Source organism: Acomys minous (genome assembly GCF_964271855.1).
Source record: "Acomys minous genome assembly, chromosome: 7".
In the NCBI taxonomy this organism is placed as follows: domain Eukaryota; kingdom Metazoa; phylum Chordata; class Mammalia; order Rodentia; family Muridae; genus Acomys; species Acomys minous.
This window is the reverse complement of record NC_140488.1, coordinates 23,330,154-23,346,689: the sequence shown is the minus strand read 5'-3', so window position 1 is coordinate 23,346,689 and position 16,536 is coordinate 23,330,154.

Here is a 16,536-nt window from a genome sequence, read left to right as displayed (position 1 = left end):
TGGGGTCACAACATGAGGAACTGTATTAAAGGGTCACAGCATTAGGAAGGGTGAGAACCACTGGCTTAGAGTATTCATTTCTCTCTTTGCCTCTATGACTATGACATCACCAAAGACAAATATAATCATCTTGAATGGTTCTATTGACTCCATGATTTAATTGCTACAAATCCTTCAAAGCCTATCTCAGTGATGTGTGCACAGATCAAGCCTCATTCTTCAGAAGCTGTCCTGCCCCTCCCCCATCTACACATCTATTCTTCCTTGTTAGTCTAGATTTATAATAATCACATGGAAAGCTAAATTTTGTTGTTTAATATGAACTCTTTTTTTTGTTTGTTTGTTTTTGGTTTTCCAGGCAGGGTTTCTCTGGGTAGCCTTGGCTGTCCTAGACTCATCCTTGGTTTAAAACCCCAACAGTCTGGGGTGGGGGCCTACACTCCCTGTTTCTCCCTCTGTGGCTCCCTGTCCTTGTCTTTCTTTTATCATTAAGCTTAGTGAATTAAAATCTAGGGGCTGGAGAGATGGCTCAGAGGTTAAGAGCACTGCCTGCTCTTCCAAAGGTCCTGAGTTCAATTCCCAGCGACCACATGGTGGCTCACAACCATCTGTAATGAGATCTGATGCCTTCTTCTGGCATGAGGCATATATGAATGTGAAGCACTGTATACTTAAATAAGTATTAAAATCTAGCTCTTGGACTCTTGACTGTCTTTATTTTAACCAAGTGAAGTCAATTACCTGGCCTTTTACAAGTCTGAGGCTCCCTTCCCTCTCTGGAAGGGACAGAGACTTTCACTATCTCAACCCCAGCTAAGCACACTGCACTCCCTCAAACTGGGGGATCCAGCCAGAAAGCTCCCTCCCTGCTTAGGAAGCCTTCCTTGTGACTGGTTCTCAGGACAGAGCCTTCCTCAGCTAGTCTCCAAAATGCTGAAAAAAACTCTGTGACAGAATTCTCAGCTCAGCCTCCTGGAGAAAGGATAGCACAATTTTGTAGACCAGGCTGGCCTGGAACTCACAGAGATCCACCTGCCTCTGCCTCCTGATTGCTTGGAATAAAAGCATGAGCCACCATGCCCAGCTCTTAAAAAAAACTCTTTCCTATATAAATAGTAAGTGTTGTGGACTCTGGTCTGAGCCAATATAACTTCCAAGGAGATTTTAACCTTTAGCTTCCTCAAAACTTTCAGGATATAATTGTAATTTAGGACCTCATGGACTCTGAGGAATTTCTACAGCAGGTTATCAAACTAATTACAAGTCGGGTGTGGTGGCACACACCTGTAATCCCAGTACTCAGCACTCAGGGAAGTAGAGGCAGGCAGATCTCTGTGACTTTGAGGCCAGCTGGGTTTACAAAGAGGGTCTAGGACAGCTAAGGCTAACACAGAAAACCCATGTCTAGGAAAGAAAAAAAAATTACCTGAAGCTTGAATTCTTGGACATTGAAGAAAACACATATCTAATTGATTTTATTGCCTGATATTTACTGGGAAGAATGATGTTAGAAGGATGACGTAGTATAATAGTAGGATTGTTGTTTGAAAATGCTGTGTGCCTGTGAGTGCGTTGTATGAGTTGTGAGTGTGGGTGCATGCATACCACAGATAGCACATGTGTGCAGGCTCATAACCAAGACTTGGGGCCTCCCTACATCTTGGTTTTGACAGAAGGCCTCTTTTGCTGTCAGTGCTGCGCTGTGCACTCCAGGCTAGCCGGCTAATGAGCTTTCGACTGATTCTCCTGTCTGTACCTCCCACCATTCTTTAAGAATTCTCAGAGTACAGATGTTCACCACCACATCAGGTGTTTTTTTTTTAATTTTTTAAAAAAAAATTTTTATTAATTTATTCTTGTTACATCTCAATGGTTACCCCATCCCTTGTAACCTCCCATTCCTCCCTCCTTCCCATTTTCCCCTTATTCCCCTCCCCTATGACTGTTCCTGAGGGGGATTTCCTCCTATATGGGGGTCGTGGACTTCATGTCATTAGGCTTGCAAGGCAAGTGTCTTTATTCCTTCAGCCACCTAGCTAGCCTTAGATAGGAGTGGAAAATATAGAAAATTAGAATTCTGGCACTAGGTGTCAGCATACGATTAAATTAAAAGTATCTAGGATTTTTTTTTCTAATTTTCTATAGCTTTCAAAATTCTTAGAAGGATAAAAATATAATGCCTTTCCTGGATTTTTAAACAAAGGCAAAGCATACTTGTTTGTGGCTGTAACAATATCGGTGTGAATAAGATTGGACTGCAGTGCTGGCGAGGATGTGAGGAGAGAGGAACACTCCTTCATTGCTGGTGGGAATGCAAACGAGTACACCCGCTTTGGAAAGCCATCTGATTTGGAAATATATCAGAAAATTGGGAATAGGGCTTCCTCAACACCCAGCTATTCCATTCCTTGGAATATACTCAGAAGATGCTTCAGCACACAACAAGAAAATTTGCTCAACCATGTTCATAGCAACCTTATTCATAATAGCCAGAACCTGGAAACAGCCTAAGTGTCCCTCAGTAGAAGAATGGATAAAGAAATTGTAGTACATATACACTATGGAATACTACTCAGCTATTAAAAATAAAGAGTTCCCAAAATTTGTGGACAAATGGATTGAACTAGAAATGATCATAATGAGTGAGTTAACCCAGAAGCAGGAAGAGTCAAATGGTATATACTCACTTACATCTGGACACTAGCCCAAGGATATGTCCCATGAACGTCTACATTTACCAGGAAAGTGGGACAAAGGGGAGGACATCCTATTGGGACTCTAGGTGAGAGAAACATGGGATAATGGGGAAATAGAAAGATCCAGAGGGTCCTAGAAACCTACAAGAAGAACATTATGATGGGCAGATCTGGGCCCAGGGGTCCTGCTCAAACTATGGCACCAGCCAAGGACAATACAGGCAGTAAACTTCGAACCCCTACCCAGATCTAGTCAATGGACAGAACATTCTTCACAGTTGAGTGGAGAGTGGGATCTGACTTTCACACGAACTCTGGTGCCCCATATTTGACCATGTCCCCTGGATGGGGAGGCCCGATGGCACTCGGAGGAAGGATAGCAGACTATCAAGAGGAGAATTGATACCCTATGAGCATATACAGGGGGAGGAAATCCCCCTCAGTCACAGTCATAGGGGAGGGGAGTAAGGGGAAAATGGGAGGGAGGGAGGAATGGGAGGATACAAGGGATGGGATAACCATTGAGATGTAATATTAATAAATTAATAAAATATATTTTTTAAAAAAGATTGGACTACAGCTGTTCACAGTAGGTATTGTAGGGAAATCCCCATGCCTTAAGGAGTTTTAGACTACCTTTGACCTCAGCTATGAAGAGTTGGGAACCAAACCCTTTAATTATCTGATGCACTCTAATGTGGTGTAATGTTCACACCAATCACAGTGCCTGTGTGGATGAACTACTGAGGTTTCTTCCTATGGTAACGACGCGAATCAAATGAAGAGGACTGCTCTGAGAAGCACCTGTGTTCATTGATCCCACGTACACCTAAACTGTGCTACAAGTTAACATTTTGAAAATCTGAAATGGTCACAAACCAAAAAGTTTTCAGTGCCAACATACCACAAATGGCATATTCCATACCTGGCCCCATGCTAGAGCTGTGGTCAATTGCCAAATTCCCCTTCAGGCTCTGGGAAGAAGGTGTATATGAAACAAATTAATTTCCCATCTGGAATAGAGTTGTGCCTCCCAGGTGTCTCATTATGCCTGGATAAATATCCCAAAGTCCAAAAATAGCCAGAAGTCTGAAATACTCCTGTTCAGAGTATTTCACATAAGGGATACTCAGTCTCTACATTCATATATTTAGCGTTTTCTTTTACTGTCAAGTCTCCAAGCCTCTGAAAGTAGAACTTAGAGCATCACCTTCAATGCTGCCTTCATTCTCAGTTCCCATAACCAAAAATGATTAAGTCTTGCAAACCTTCTCACTGTTTCTCAATTCTGTCTCATTGTATGTGACCATTATATATAAACACTTCTGTGACATAATTCTTAAACTTGGTAATAGCCCCCTAAAGAGTTTGAATGTCTCCAATCTTTCCTTTATGCTTTCATGAAGAAAGCCTATTCTGTTAATAACCTACGTCTTTCTGTTGGCTTCAACCATGCTTTACCAGAATGAAACATATTCGTGTATGTGGAGGCCAGAAGCCAATGCTTGGTGTGTTTCTCAATCAGTCTCCACCTTATATTTCGAGGCAAGCTCTTTCACCAAATCTAGTTTGTCAATTGGGCTAGACTGCATAGTCACTGAACTCCAAGTGTCCATGTGTTTCACCCCTACCTCCATGCTGGGATTACAAATGTCTGCTGCTCTGGCCAGCTATGTGTGGGAGCTGTGGATCTGAACTCAAGTTCCCAAGCTTGTGTGCCAAGCATCTTAAATACCCATTACCCCATTTCCTCAGGCCCATAAAGTCTGTTTACTAAAATGTTGATCCTGTCTACCTTCCAAACAAATGTCCTGCTTTCACAAGATTCTCCTCTAATATGACTAAATTCACTAAGATTTCAGTAATTCTGCCCTTAGCCTCATGACCTTCCAAACTATTACATGCATTATACTCTTCTAAACTGACATCTGTAATGGCGCTGGTCCCCTCAACTCTACACTCTAGTTTCCTTGTGTGTGTTCAAGCATCTGAGATTTAGCATGTCCAGTGCTGAGCATCGATAACCTACAAAGCCTCAAAATAAACCCCAGTCAATGGCAACTGGAATTTCAGTTGCTTAGTCCAAACTCTCACAGGCGGACATGAGTCTTCTATTTAACATGTGTCATTACAATCCAATCTACCTTGAATTATTCAAAGTCTTACATTTATAATATATGTTTATAGCCCAAAGACTCCTTCATACCATCTCCATTGCTATGTATCTAGCAACCCACCATTTCATGTTGCTATGTGACCATTACACTTTTCTTACTGCACTTGCTGCATGTGATCTTCCTCCATCCTCAAGCCCTAGTGAGTTCAGTGGTTATTTATTGTGAGCAGTTTTTTTTCCTGGTTTTTCTTTTCAAGACAGGGTTTCTCTGTGTAGCCTTGGCTGTCCTAGACTCACTTTGTAGACCAGGCTGGCCTTGAACTCACAGCAACCCACCTGCCTCTGTCTCCCGAGTGCTGAGATTAAAGGCGTGTGCCACCATGCCCAGCTATTGTGAGCAGTTTTATTTTTTAAGTTTGTTTGTTTGTTCATTTATTGCATCAATGTTTTGCCTGAATGTGTGTCTGTGTGAGTGTGTCAGATCTTGGAGTTACAGAGCATTGTGAGCTGCCATGTAGGTGCTGGGAACTGGACCCAGGTCTTCAGGAAGAGCAATCAGTTCTCCTAACCACTGAGCCATCCCTCCAGCCCTGTTTTTTTGCTTTTAAGTAAGTCAAATTCTTTTCTTCTTTAGGTCAGTTCAGGTTACCTATTTCTTTTCCTCGAATCATTTTTGGCAGTTCATGTCTTTCTAGAAATTGGAATGTCTCATCTAAGTGATTTATTGGTGAACAACTTATTGCCAATAATACTCTTTTATAATATTTTCTATTTCTGTACAATTGATAGTAATGTTCCCTCTTTTTGCCCCCTCCAACTAATGTATTAATTCCTACGTAGAGACCCAACTCACATATCATGCATTAGAGAAAGGTTTTATATACTCCCTCACTTTAAAAAAAATTGAGGGCTAGTAAGATGACTCAACAATTAAAGGTGCTGGCTGCCAAGCATGACAAACTGAGTTCTAGTCCCCAAATCCACATGAGAGACAAAAACTAACTCCTACAAGTTGTCCCCTGATTTCTCTTTTAAAAATCACCCTATAAGAAAATGTACATGTACTTTTGACTTCACTCCATAATGATAAAGCTGTAGATCAAACCCATACTAGGTCCTTTTAAAAATATATCAGATTTTCAAGGGACAACGTTTTTAACAATATACTTCAGTGACAAAGATGTTGGAAAATAAAAATGACCAGACATTGATAATGGCACTGTATACTGTGAGTTTCTAAGCATATTTGACAATTTATATCACCCCATAGATCTACAGAGCCTTTGAAGTAGCAATTCTTTTAGAACCTACCAAGCAGATATATCCACATGCATTTGAAATGATGTAGGTAAGGAATATTATTGCAGTAAAATAATATTGTGGCTGAGCATTCAAGATTGTATCATTTCCCATTTGGCTTCTCCTCCCAACACCATTGCTTTGGAATTAAGGTTCAACATGAGCTTTGAATTGATATAAAAAAAATTCAAAATGGAAAAAATATAGAAACTGCACAGTTACATAGGGAATGACCCCTGCTCTTTTGAATAACAGATTGGTCATTGAAAAAATAGTAAGCATGTTAAAAAAAATACTAGACTCAAATAAAAATGAGACCCCCCCTTTGAATATAACTAAACAAATTTTAAAAAGAAAGTTTATAGCTGTAACATCTTACATTAAAAAAATCAGAGCTATCTCAAATATATATATATCCTAATGATACACTTCAAAAGCTTTGCAGAATAAAAACAAATTAAACCTATGAAGAGTATACAGCAAGAGATAATTAAAATCAAAGCATAAATTCATGAACTAGAGAATAATATGTATAGAATTAGCAAGACAAAGCTAGATCTTTTAAAATATAAACAAAATTGAAAAACACCTAGATGAACTAAGCGAAAGAGAGAAGACCCCAATTAATTCTATAGAGATGAAAAGGAGAGTTTTGTTGCAACAGATTCTAATGAAATCAAGGGGATCATTAGGAAATAATTTGAAAACTTGTATTTTAAAAATCTGAAAATCCTATCCAAAAAGTGAATAAACTCTTAGATACATATGACTCTCAAAATGGAATTAAGATGTCTTAAACAGATCTAGAATAAGCAATGAGATTAAAGCAATAGTAAATGTCTCTTCCCCCCCCCACACACAAAATCAAGATTAGACAGATTGCTTTCATTCTACAGAACCTTCAAGGTGGAGCTAACGCCACAATTCCTCTACCTTGTAAAGTAGAAAGAGAAGAAACACTAATAAATTTATTCTACAATTCCAAAACCAGATAAGGACACACACACACACACACACACACACACACACACACACACACACACACACAAACCTGATAAACTAATTTCTCTCGTGAACCTAACAGATCAATCAATTCTCAATAAAATACTTGTAAATTGAATTTAAAAACTCATTAATATCATGCATGACCAAGTTGCTTTTCATCTCAGGTATGGAAGGTTGTTTCATTATACACAAACCAATCAATGTAATAGACAACACAGATAGAATCAAACACAAAAACCATAAGATTGTCTCAATAGGCATATTTGGCAAAGTTAAATATCCCTACATGGTGAAAGAAAACAGAAATAGAAGAAACATTTCAAAATATTAAAGGCATATATTATAAATATAAAATTATATTATAAATATAAATAATTATATTAAATGAAGATAAACTGAAAGTATGTTATCTAAAATTTGGAATGGGACAATTGGACCATCTCTCTACAATACTATTCAATGTAGTGCTTAAGTTCTTAAAGAAATAACAAAATAAAAGGAACATCAATACAAAGAAAGAAATCATAGTGTCCCCACATGGATCTCTTAGACCTGGTATACACCATGAGCATACTAGCAGGATACAGAAGTAAGTCACAAAATCATAACCTTGCTGTGTGTTAATAAAACAATTCACCAGTAAATTCACAAGTAAAGAAAAATCTTATTTACTGTAGCATCAGGTAAAAAAGGTGAATGCATCTAGGATGAAAAATTGACAATACTAGGGAAAGAAATTGAAAAAAAAAACAGTAGAAGATGAAAAGGGCACATACTTTTAATCCTAGCACTCAGGGGGCAGAGGCAGAGGCAGGCAGATCTCTGTGAGTTCAAGGTCAGCCTGGTCTACAGAGTAAGTTCCAGGACAGGCAGGACTACACGGAGAAACCCTGTCTCAGTTTAAAAAAAAAAAAAAGAAAAGAAAAGAAAGAAAGGGGATCTGTTATGCTAATAAAATAATTAATATTGAAAAACTGAAAGAAATTACAGATTAATCATATCTCCATGATGACACTGTGCACATAACTAGTGAAGATAATTCTAGAATTCATATGGGAACGAACAAAAGATTCCTAAATAGACAATGCAATCTGATGCAGAAAGAGCAGTGCTAGAAGCATCATAAATAATACCTGACCTCAAATTATACTATGGAGCTATGGTAACAAAATCAGATACATATATCAACACACAAAAGACTTTCAATAGATATTATATTTTTAACAAATATGCCAAGAACATACATTGAAGAAAAATAACTTCTTTCACAAATGATGCGAGGGGAATTGGATATCCATGCGTAAAAGAAAGAAATTAAATCTATGGTTCTCCATTGTATGGAAAAATCAATTCAGAATTGGTCAATGATATTAAGGTAAGATTTACAATGTTGAAACTGTTAGAGGAAAACGTAAAAATTCAAGATATAGGAATAAGCAAGGACTGTCTGAACAGGACTGTATCATTACAAGAAATTATACCAATAATTAACAATGGAATCCCATGAAAACAAAAAGCTTTCTCACAGCAAAATAAATCAACAGAATGAATGGATAGTTTATAGAATGGGAAAAGTCATTACCAATTATATATTAGACATGGAATATTTGTAATATAAAAAGAGCTACAAAATTTTGACTACAAACTAAAATCATCCAATCAAATAATGGGGTAATGAACTGAATAGACAATTCTCAAAAAATTAAAATGTTCAATAAGTATATGAAAAAGTATTTGGCATCTTTAGCCATCAAGTGAATGCAAATTTAAATTCCTTTGAGATTTCATCTCACCACAATCAGAATGTCTGTCATCAAAAAACAAAGGGAGACAAAAGCTACCAAAGAGCAAGAAACCTTTACTTACTACCGGTAGGAATGGCAACTGGTACAGCCAGTATGGAGGTTCCTAAAAAACAAATCCCTGAAACTAACACTGCCACATGACTCTTCTGGGTAATACCTTAATGACTAAGTCAGCACACCACAGAGGTAGTTGAACATGCATGTTTACTGCTGCACTATTCTCAAGAGTCAGGAAAAGGAAACAGCCTAGTTGTCCATCAACAGATGAATGGATAAATAAAACGTACCTATACACAACTGAGTTAGTTATATTCAACTACAAAGAAAAATGAAATCATGACACAGGAAAATGGATGGCACTAGAAATTACTGTTAAGGGAAATAAGTCGGACTTAAAAAATAAAAATACCATGTTGTCTCTCATATGCATAATCTAGATTTTATTTTATCTATGTGTGTTAATACATTTGTGTATTTGTGTATCGTTCATGGGCATATAGGTCATTACAGTATAAACTGAAATAAAAGAGGGGAGGAAGAGATCTTAACTGAGGAGAAAAGAGCAAGTACAGGGTAGTGGCAACCAGCAGAAGGTGAGACTGTCTGGAGGAACTGGGTTAGTAATCAGAGGCCCAGGGGTTGGGGAAGCACACTGGGGGAGCAGAGTAAATAAGAACAAAATAAAGGGGCCCTAGACATTACTCAGTGTATAAAGTGTTAACAATACAAGTGTGAAGGCCAGAGTTCAGATCCTCAGAACCGATATAGAATTAAACAGGCCTACCAGCTGCCTATAACCCCCCACCATAACAAAAGCAGAGACAAGGAATTCCCTAAGGCAAACTAGCTAGCTGTAGTAGCTGGGACTGGACAGCTCTGGGTTCAGGGAGAGCTCCTGTCTCAATAAATAAAGTGGAGTATAATCAAAGATGACACCCAGTATCAATCTCTGGCCTTCACACACATGCACACACACATACACACACACACCCAACTTGTATGTACACATATGTTGTACACCATCTCCCAGGGAAGAAATCTTGGAAAGGCAACAGTACTTATCTGGCATACTTATGACTTCCAGTCTTGTTGAATTTGAAACACTAGGTTATTAAGAGTTACAGGCTGTGCATGTTGGCACACATCCCTAACACCAGCACTTTGGAGGCTGAGACAGGAGATTCACACATTTGAGGAGAGCCTGGGCTATATGTTGAGTCCAGGCCGACTTCAGCTACATATTGAAACCCCCCAAAGGGTGATATATTATACCTGACTTACCCTCCTTGTTATGGTTTGGGAAGGTTTCAGCAGAACAGTATTTGTACATTGACCGCCCCCTCCTTTCCAGGGTAATCTGCACACTCACCATACTTGATTAACATCCATAGCCACTTTGTGAAGTAGATAGCGTGAATCTTGTTGAATGGAAGTTTGAAACCAAGATCCAGGGAAATTAAATGCTGTGCCAATAAATATCAGAATCTTCATTTGGAAAAAAAAAAAACCTATCAAAGCGAGTGCCTTTGTGGCACATGGGAGTGGTTCTCGCTCAGCTGTTAACAATGCAGCCTTGGGACAATGGAGTTGCTCCTTTTCAGCATTATAATGTGGTTTTAACTGACTAGAATATAACATCCCTGTTATAGGAGCCTGACAGAGACTAATGTGATAAGGAATGACTTTTATTTATTGACCAAATAAATGAGCCCTACAACTTTCTTTGTCAGTTGTCTATGGACTGGTTTCCCTTTTGGTTGCAGGGTTGATGTGCTTTATTAAGCATCAGGTCTTCTTGACCCACAGTACATATTCATCTTGACTACTAATAAATGTTCTTTGTTCTTTTAAGTCTGGACGACTTAGTCTCCAGGCTTCAAAAAAAATCACAGCCAAGAAAATGGTAACTATCTAACCCTGGGTAATGTATTTAATCACTCTGAACATGTTTTCTTTCTTGCACCTGGGAATAAAATTGCCTCTTGCTGCCCCTGGGGACACTGATGGATGATCTGAATGTGGTGATGTATTTGAACGGACATTGAAGAAGCATAATATATGCTCCAAAATGCACAGGGGTTTTTTCCCCCAGTGATTATGTGATTGACTCACACGTAGTCCACGTGGATTCAAATGTACGTAATTTGATCTGGGCTCCGAGCTGACTCCAGAGAAAGATTCCTTTCTCGTGTCAGCTAGGAAACTCAGAAAGAAATCGCACGTTAGTAAAGTCCCATCACAGAAGAATTGCCTTTGGACAATCAAGTGTGGCAGCTGTTACTGCTCACTGTCTGAAGCATTCCTTGAGGTGGTTTATATCAATGAACCCACTGGGAACTTTTCTTCAAGAAGGAGCTCCCCGCAGAGAGAAGCTGATTGGCCTATAGACAGGAAACAAAGGGAAGAAGTAAACACTCTCAGTGTTAGAAGCAGGGGGGCTCCCTGAGCATTCAGTCCTGATTCTTGCTCATTGTTTGACAATAGGCTAAGACCCCTGCTTTCGGATTATTTGCTTTCTTTAACTAAAGAAGAGGATGGACTCAAGGAATAACATTTGGCTTGTTTGTCCCACTGAAATACTTTGTCAATGTAAAGAGCCATACACGAGATATTAACTCAACATATGTTTATTGAGTGCCTACTGTGTTTAATGCACACAAAGAAAACTCACACTTGCCATTTACCTGCACATAAGAAACTGGTTATCATGGAAATAGGGAGATGCTTCAGTCTGTAAAAAGAGCCTACTCCAACAAGCATAAGAAACCTCACTCAAATCCGCAGAACCCACACAAAAGGACGCACAAAAAATGTGCAACAAAAAAAATGCTAAGAATAAAACACATGCCTGTAATGACAGAAGAGGAGGGGTTCAGGGGAGGGAGAGAGATCCCTGGAGCTCCTTGGCCAGCCAGCCAGCCAGCCAGCAAAATCATAAGTTACAAGTTCACTGAAAGAACTTGTCTCAAAAAATAAAAGCAGAGGGCGATCAAAGAGACACATATGTAGTTTATTTTGGGTCTCTTCGTGCACATGTACCTACTTTTGCACAAGCACATACTGCCCACATACACAGCACCACACATATATATACACACATAGCACCATATAGCCGAGACACACACCAAAAAATGAAAGAACCTTATTCTATTTTCGTTTCTGAGTGAGAATTAAGCATCTTTCTTTGTTACTTATCTTCTTGGTGTCTGTGAATTGTTGTATGGTTATCCTGTATTATATGGTTAATATTTGCTTCTGAATGAGTACCTACCACGTGTGTCTTTCTGGGTCTGGGCTACCTCACTCAGATCATCTTTTCTTGTTCCATCCATTTGCCTGTAAATTGTATGGTATCCTTGCTTTTGATATCTGAATACAATTGCATTGTGTAAATGTACCAGTGTTTCTTGATTCATTCTTCAGTTGAGGAACATCTGGGTTGTTTCCATATTCTGACTATTGTGAATAAGGCTGCTGTGAACATAGTTGATCAAGTGCCCTTATTGTATGGTGGAGCATCTTTTAGGTATATGCCCAGGAGTGGTATAGCTGGGTCTTGAGGTAGAGCTATTCCCACTTTTCTGGGAAAGTACCAGATTGATGTCCAAAGTGGTTGTACAAGTTTGCACTCCCACCAGCAATGGAGAAGTATTCCTCTTTCTCCACATCCTTGCCAGCATGTGCTGTCACTTGAGTTTTTCATCTTAGCTATTCTGATGGGTGTAAGATGGAATCTCAGAGCTGTTTTGATTTACATTTCCCTGATGACTAATGACTTTGAACATAGATAGCAGAAATGGGTGAAGAGAGGGAACAGGGTAGAAAAGGAAGTAGGATGGAAATGAGGATGGGGATCAGATGTGAGGAGAACAGGGGTGTGAGACCAGAGGGCTTGGAGAGAGAACAAAAACTGAGGGTAAGGTCATCTCTGAGACAACCTGGAGACCTAGGACAGGGTAGGCTCTTGGGCAGACATGAAAGTGACTCTAGCTAAGACTCCTAGTATTGCGGGTCATGGAGACTGAATCAGCCACCCTTAGCCAGTTGGAACTCCTGGTGGAGGGAGGGGAACATCAACCCAATCATAAAAACTTTGACCCCAAAATTTACCCTGCCTACAAGATGGAACAGAGGTTAAGGGAGTGTCCAACTAATGCCGGGCCCAATCTGAGACCCACCCCTTGGGAGAGAGCCAACCATTGACACTGTTAAACAAACTCTGCTGTGCTTGCAGCCAGAAGTCAAGCAGAGTTGACCTCTGAGATGCTACACGCAACAGCACCTTGAAACAGATGCTAAGACTCACAGCCAAACATTAGGCAGATGCAGGGAACCTTGCAGAAGAGTTAGGGGAAGGTTTGAAGCACCCAGAGGGGACAAGAACTCCGCAAGAAGACCAACAGAGTCAACTAACCTGGAGCCATGGGGTCTTAGGGAGTCTGAAGCATGAACCAAGGATCATGCAGCTGATGGGCAGCTCAGGCTTCATGTGGGTCCTCTAGTAAGTGTAGCAGGGGCTGTCTCTGACGTCGACGACGTAGTAGCCTGCTTCTTGATTATGATCCCTTGGTGGAGCTGCCTTGCCTAGCCTCAGTGGGAAAGGATGCTCTCCATCATGATGAGACTTGATGTGTTGGGGTGGGTTGGTAGGGGGCTCCCCTTTTCTGAAGAGTAGGGAGGGGAATAGGAGGAAGAGGGAGGGAGGGTAGGAGTAGGAAGAAAGTAGGAAGGTGGCTATGATCGGGATTTAAATTGAGTAAATGAAATTTTTAAAAAATGAAAGGAGTAAAGAAAAAGGAAAGGAAAAAAGGAAGGAAGGAAGGAAGGAAGAAGATAAAACTCGTAGTCAAGGCTGGGGAAATAGCTCAGTTGATGTTTGCTTTTGGACACACACACACACTGCTGTAGACACACACACACACACACACACACACACACACACACACACACACACAAGCATGCATCCCACACACAAAGAAAAGGAGTCATTGGAGAAATAACAAGGTGTCTATAAATAAGAATTATGAAGTAGAAAATCATGAGCTTAGTTGTCATCTGGTCTCCACAAGCTGTGATAGACATGCCCCTCCCATACGAATAAATAAGATCAATCAGGAGCTTCCATTAAAGATACTATTCATTCTTCATCCTTTTGTTTGCTTGTTGTTGCTGTTGTTTTGTTTTTTGTTTTTGAGACAGGGTTTTTCTGTCCTGCAACTCACTCTGTAGACTAACTGTAGATTAGCCTGGGCTAATCTAGAACTCGAGATTGGTCAGCCTTTTCCTCCCAAGTGCTGGGGTTAAAGGCCTGTGCTATCACTGCCTGGCAAAACTGGTCTTTCTTAAAAAGAAAGAAAGAATCATGGTTCATGGTAGTCAAAATAGAGGCAAGCATACTATTTCAAAAGGTAAATCAAGTATGTGGCTGCTGGGCTGAAACTTATCAGAGATGACTAAAATTAGAAAGCAATCACTTTGAGATACACGGCTTTAACATCGCATTCATTTTGTTCCTTGAACTGAACATGTTGAATTATTTCTTTCCCTTAGTGAAGATTTGTTGGACAATCATTATGTGTTGTTCCCTGAGCTAAGTGATAAAGATATATAGAGCAATAAAAAATTCATGTTCCTGCCTTTAGGAAACATATAACTCTTGAGGAGAAATATACATATATAAGTGTGATCCAAAAATACAGGTGGTAATTATGGACACTAGAGGGTTTCCACTGGGAAGTCTAAAGGCACTATCACTGAAACCTGGACTCTTCTCAGAGCCCCCACCATATTATTGTCTGTCCACGATGCTGATAACTCTTCCATTAAACTACATATCCTATAACAATCTGTTTCAATGTCCTTCTTGAACCTCTATCCAAAACCTTTCACTGAAAAAAGTTCATAGAGGAGGTCACCATTGAGTATTAGAAGAAAGGGAAAACTCTAAGGCAGACAGGAAGCAAGAAGCTACTTGTTAGTTCCAGCAGAGGGAAGGTCATGCATGCAATATAGAGGCAAAGAGGTGGAGGATGCAGCCAACTTTACATCACTGCATGGAGCATTACTGATATAAGTTGGGGGAAGAGAAGAGGCACAGAGTATGTGATGGGACCATTTTGCTCTGCTTCGTAACTTTGTCTGGATGCAGAGCATCTTTCCATCTACCTTGCCTCGCTGCATAATAAAATTCTATCCATTTCAACCCATCCTTAGTCGGAAATGCTTTCGCTTACACAAGAGTTTCTGAAACTGTTTACAAATGTTTTCCATGTGAAAGCCATGATGCTGAATGTTGCAGTTGGATTTCCAGGGCTGTCCCATCTATTGTATATTGGTACAGGATTTCTGTGGGAACTTTTCTTGTTAGAAAAAAAAAGCATTTGAAAACATATTCAATTTACCAGCCTGGATTCTAGAACTTTGAATCAGTTGTGAGCCCACTAAATGTTAGTGTTGTTTGGAAATGTTTTTAAATAAATTCTGGGGCCTGGAGAGATGGCTTAGCAGTTAAGAATATGGACTGTTTTCCCAGAGGATCAGGGTTCAATTCCCAGCACCTGCATGGTGGCTTACAACTGTCTGTAACTCTAAGAGTTGACAACCTCACACAGACATACAAGCAGGCTAAACACCAATGCACATAATAAATTAATTAATTAATTAATTAATTAATTAATTAATTCTGTACTTTCCATGTTGACATTCCTTTACCTCCACTCTGTGGCTTGAAGTGCAAATTTGTTTGCGAGTGTGGTGAGGCTGAGGACTTTTCACTTTGCTGGGGAGCCAATGGGCTATTGTGCTCCATTTCATGGGAATGGATGCTTAGTACTCCTAGGAGGCTGACATGTTAGTGCCCTTTTGTGATGAATTTCCCACTAAGAATTGGAGAATCTTTATCAGTTGTTGACTACAGGCTATCTTGCATGGATATCATTCCTGCCTTTTCAGCAGGAGCTGGTCCAGTGCAGCAGCCATTTGCCATGGGGGAATTCCATTACCTGTCTTTACCAGAAGGATAGATTCTGTCTGGTGTTTACACTAAAGATGGGAGAATTTAATTAAATTCTTTCAAGTGCTAGATTTACTTACACTATCAGTTTACTGCTAAAACCACCATTCTCGCTTTGGAGAAATTGAATAGGACCATATGTCTCAAACTTATCAACTGTCAGCATTTCCAGTAATAGTTTTCTGCTGAGAATCAAAGAAAGGCTCATGTTTTTGAATTTCCAAAGCCCTCAAGTTAGAACTTTAAGGAGACCATGATTTGGATCTGAACTGACTAGGCTCTTTCAACAGAATGGGTTATAAAATAAATTCAATTTCTTATTTTTAAAATGACATAGGGAAGAGTTTGGCAGATTCTTCAAAGGGTAGGTTTCTTTTCTCCTTGCCTGGTGAAGAGTATGCAAGCGCTTGATGAAACAGCACCCACTGCTCAGAAATCATCTGCATGTTTGGCCAAGTGACAAAACTTTGGCCTGTGAGAAAGCTAGAAAAAATTAGGATAAGTACATACAATCATTGGATCAGAGCTATATATGAAGAGATTGGTGAAAATTTCTGAGCCAGAATACATATTTCATAACTTGGGCCAAAGTTTTAAAGCATT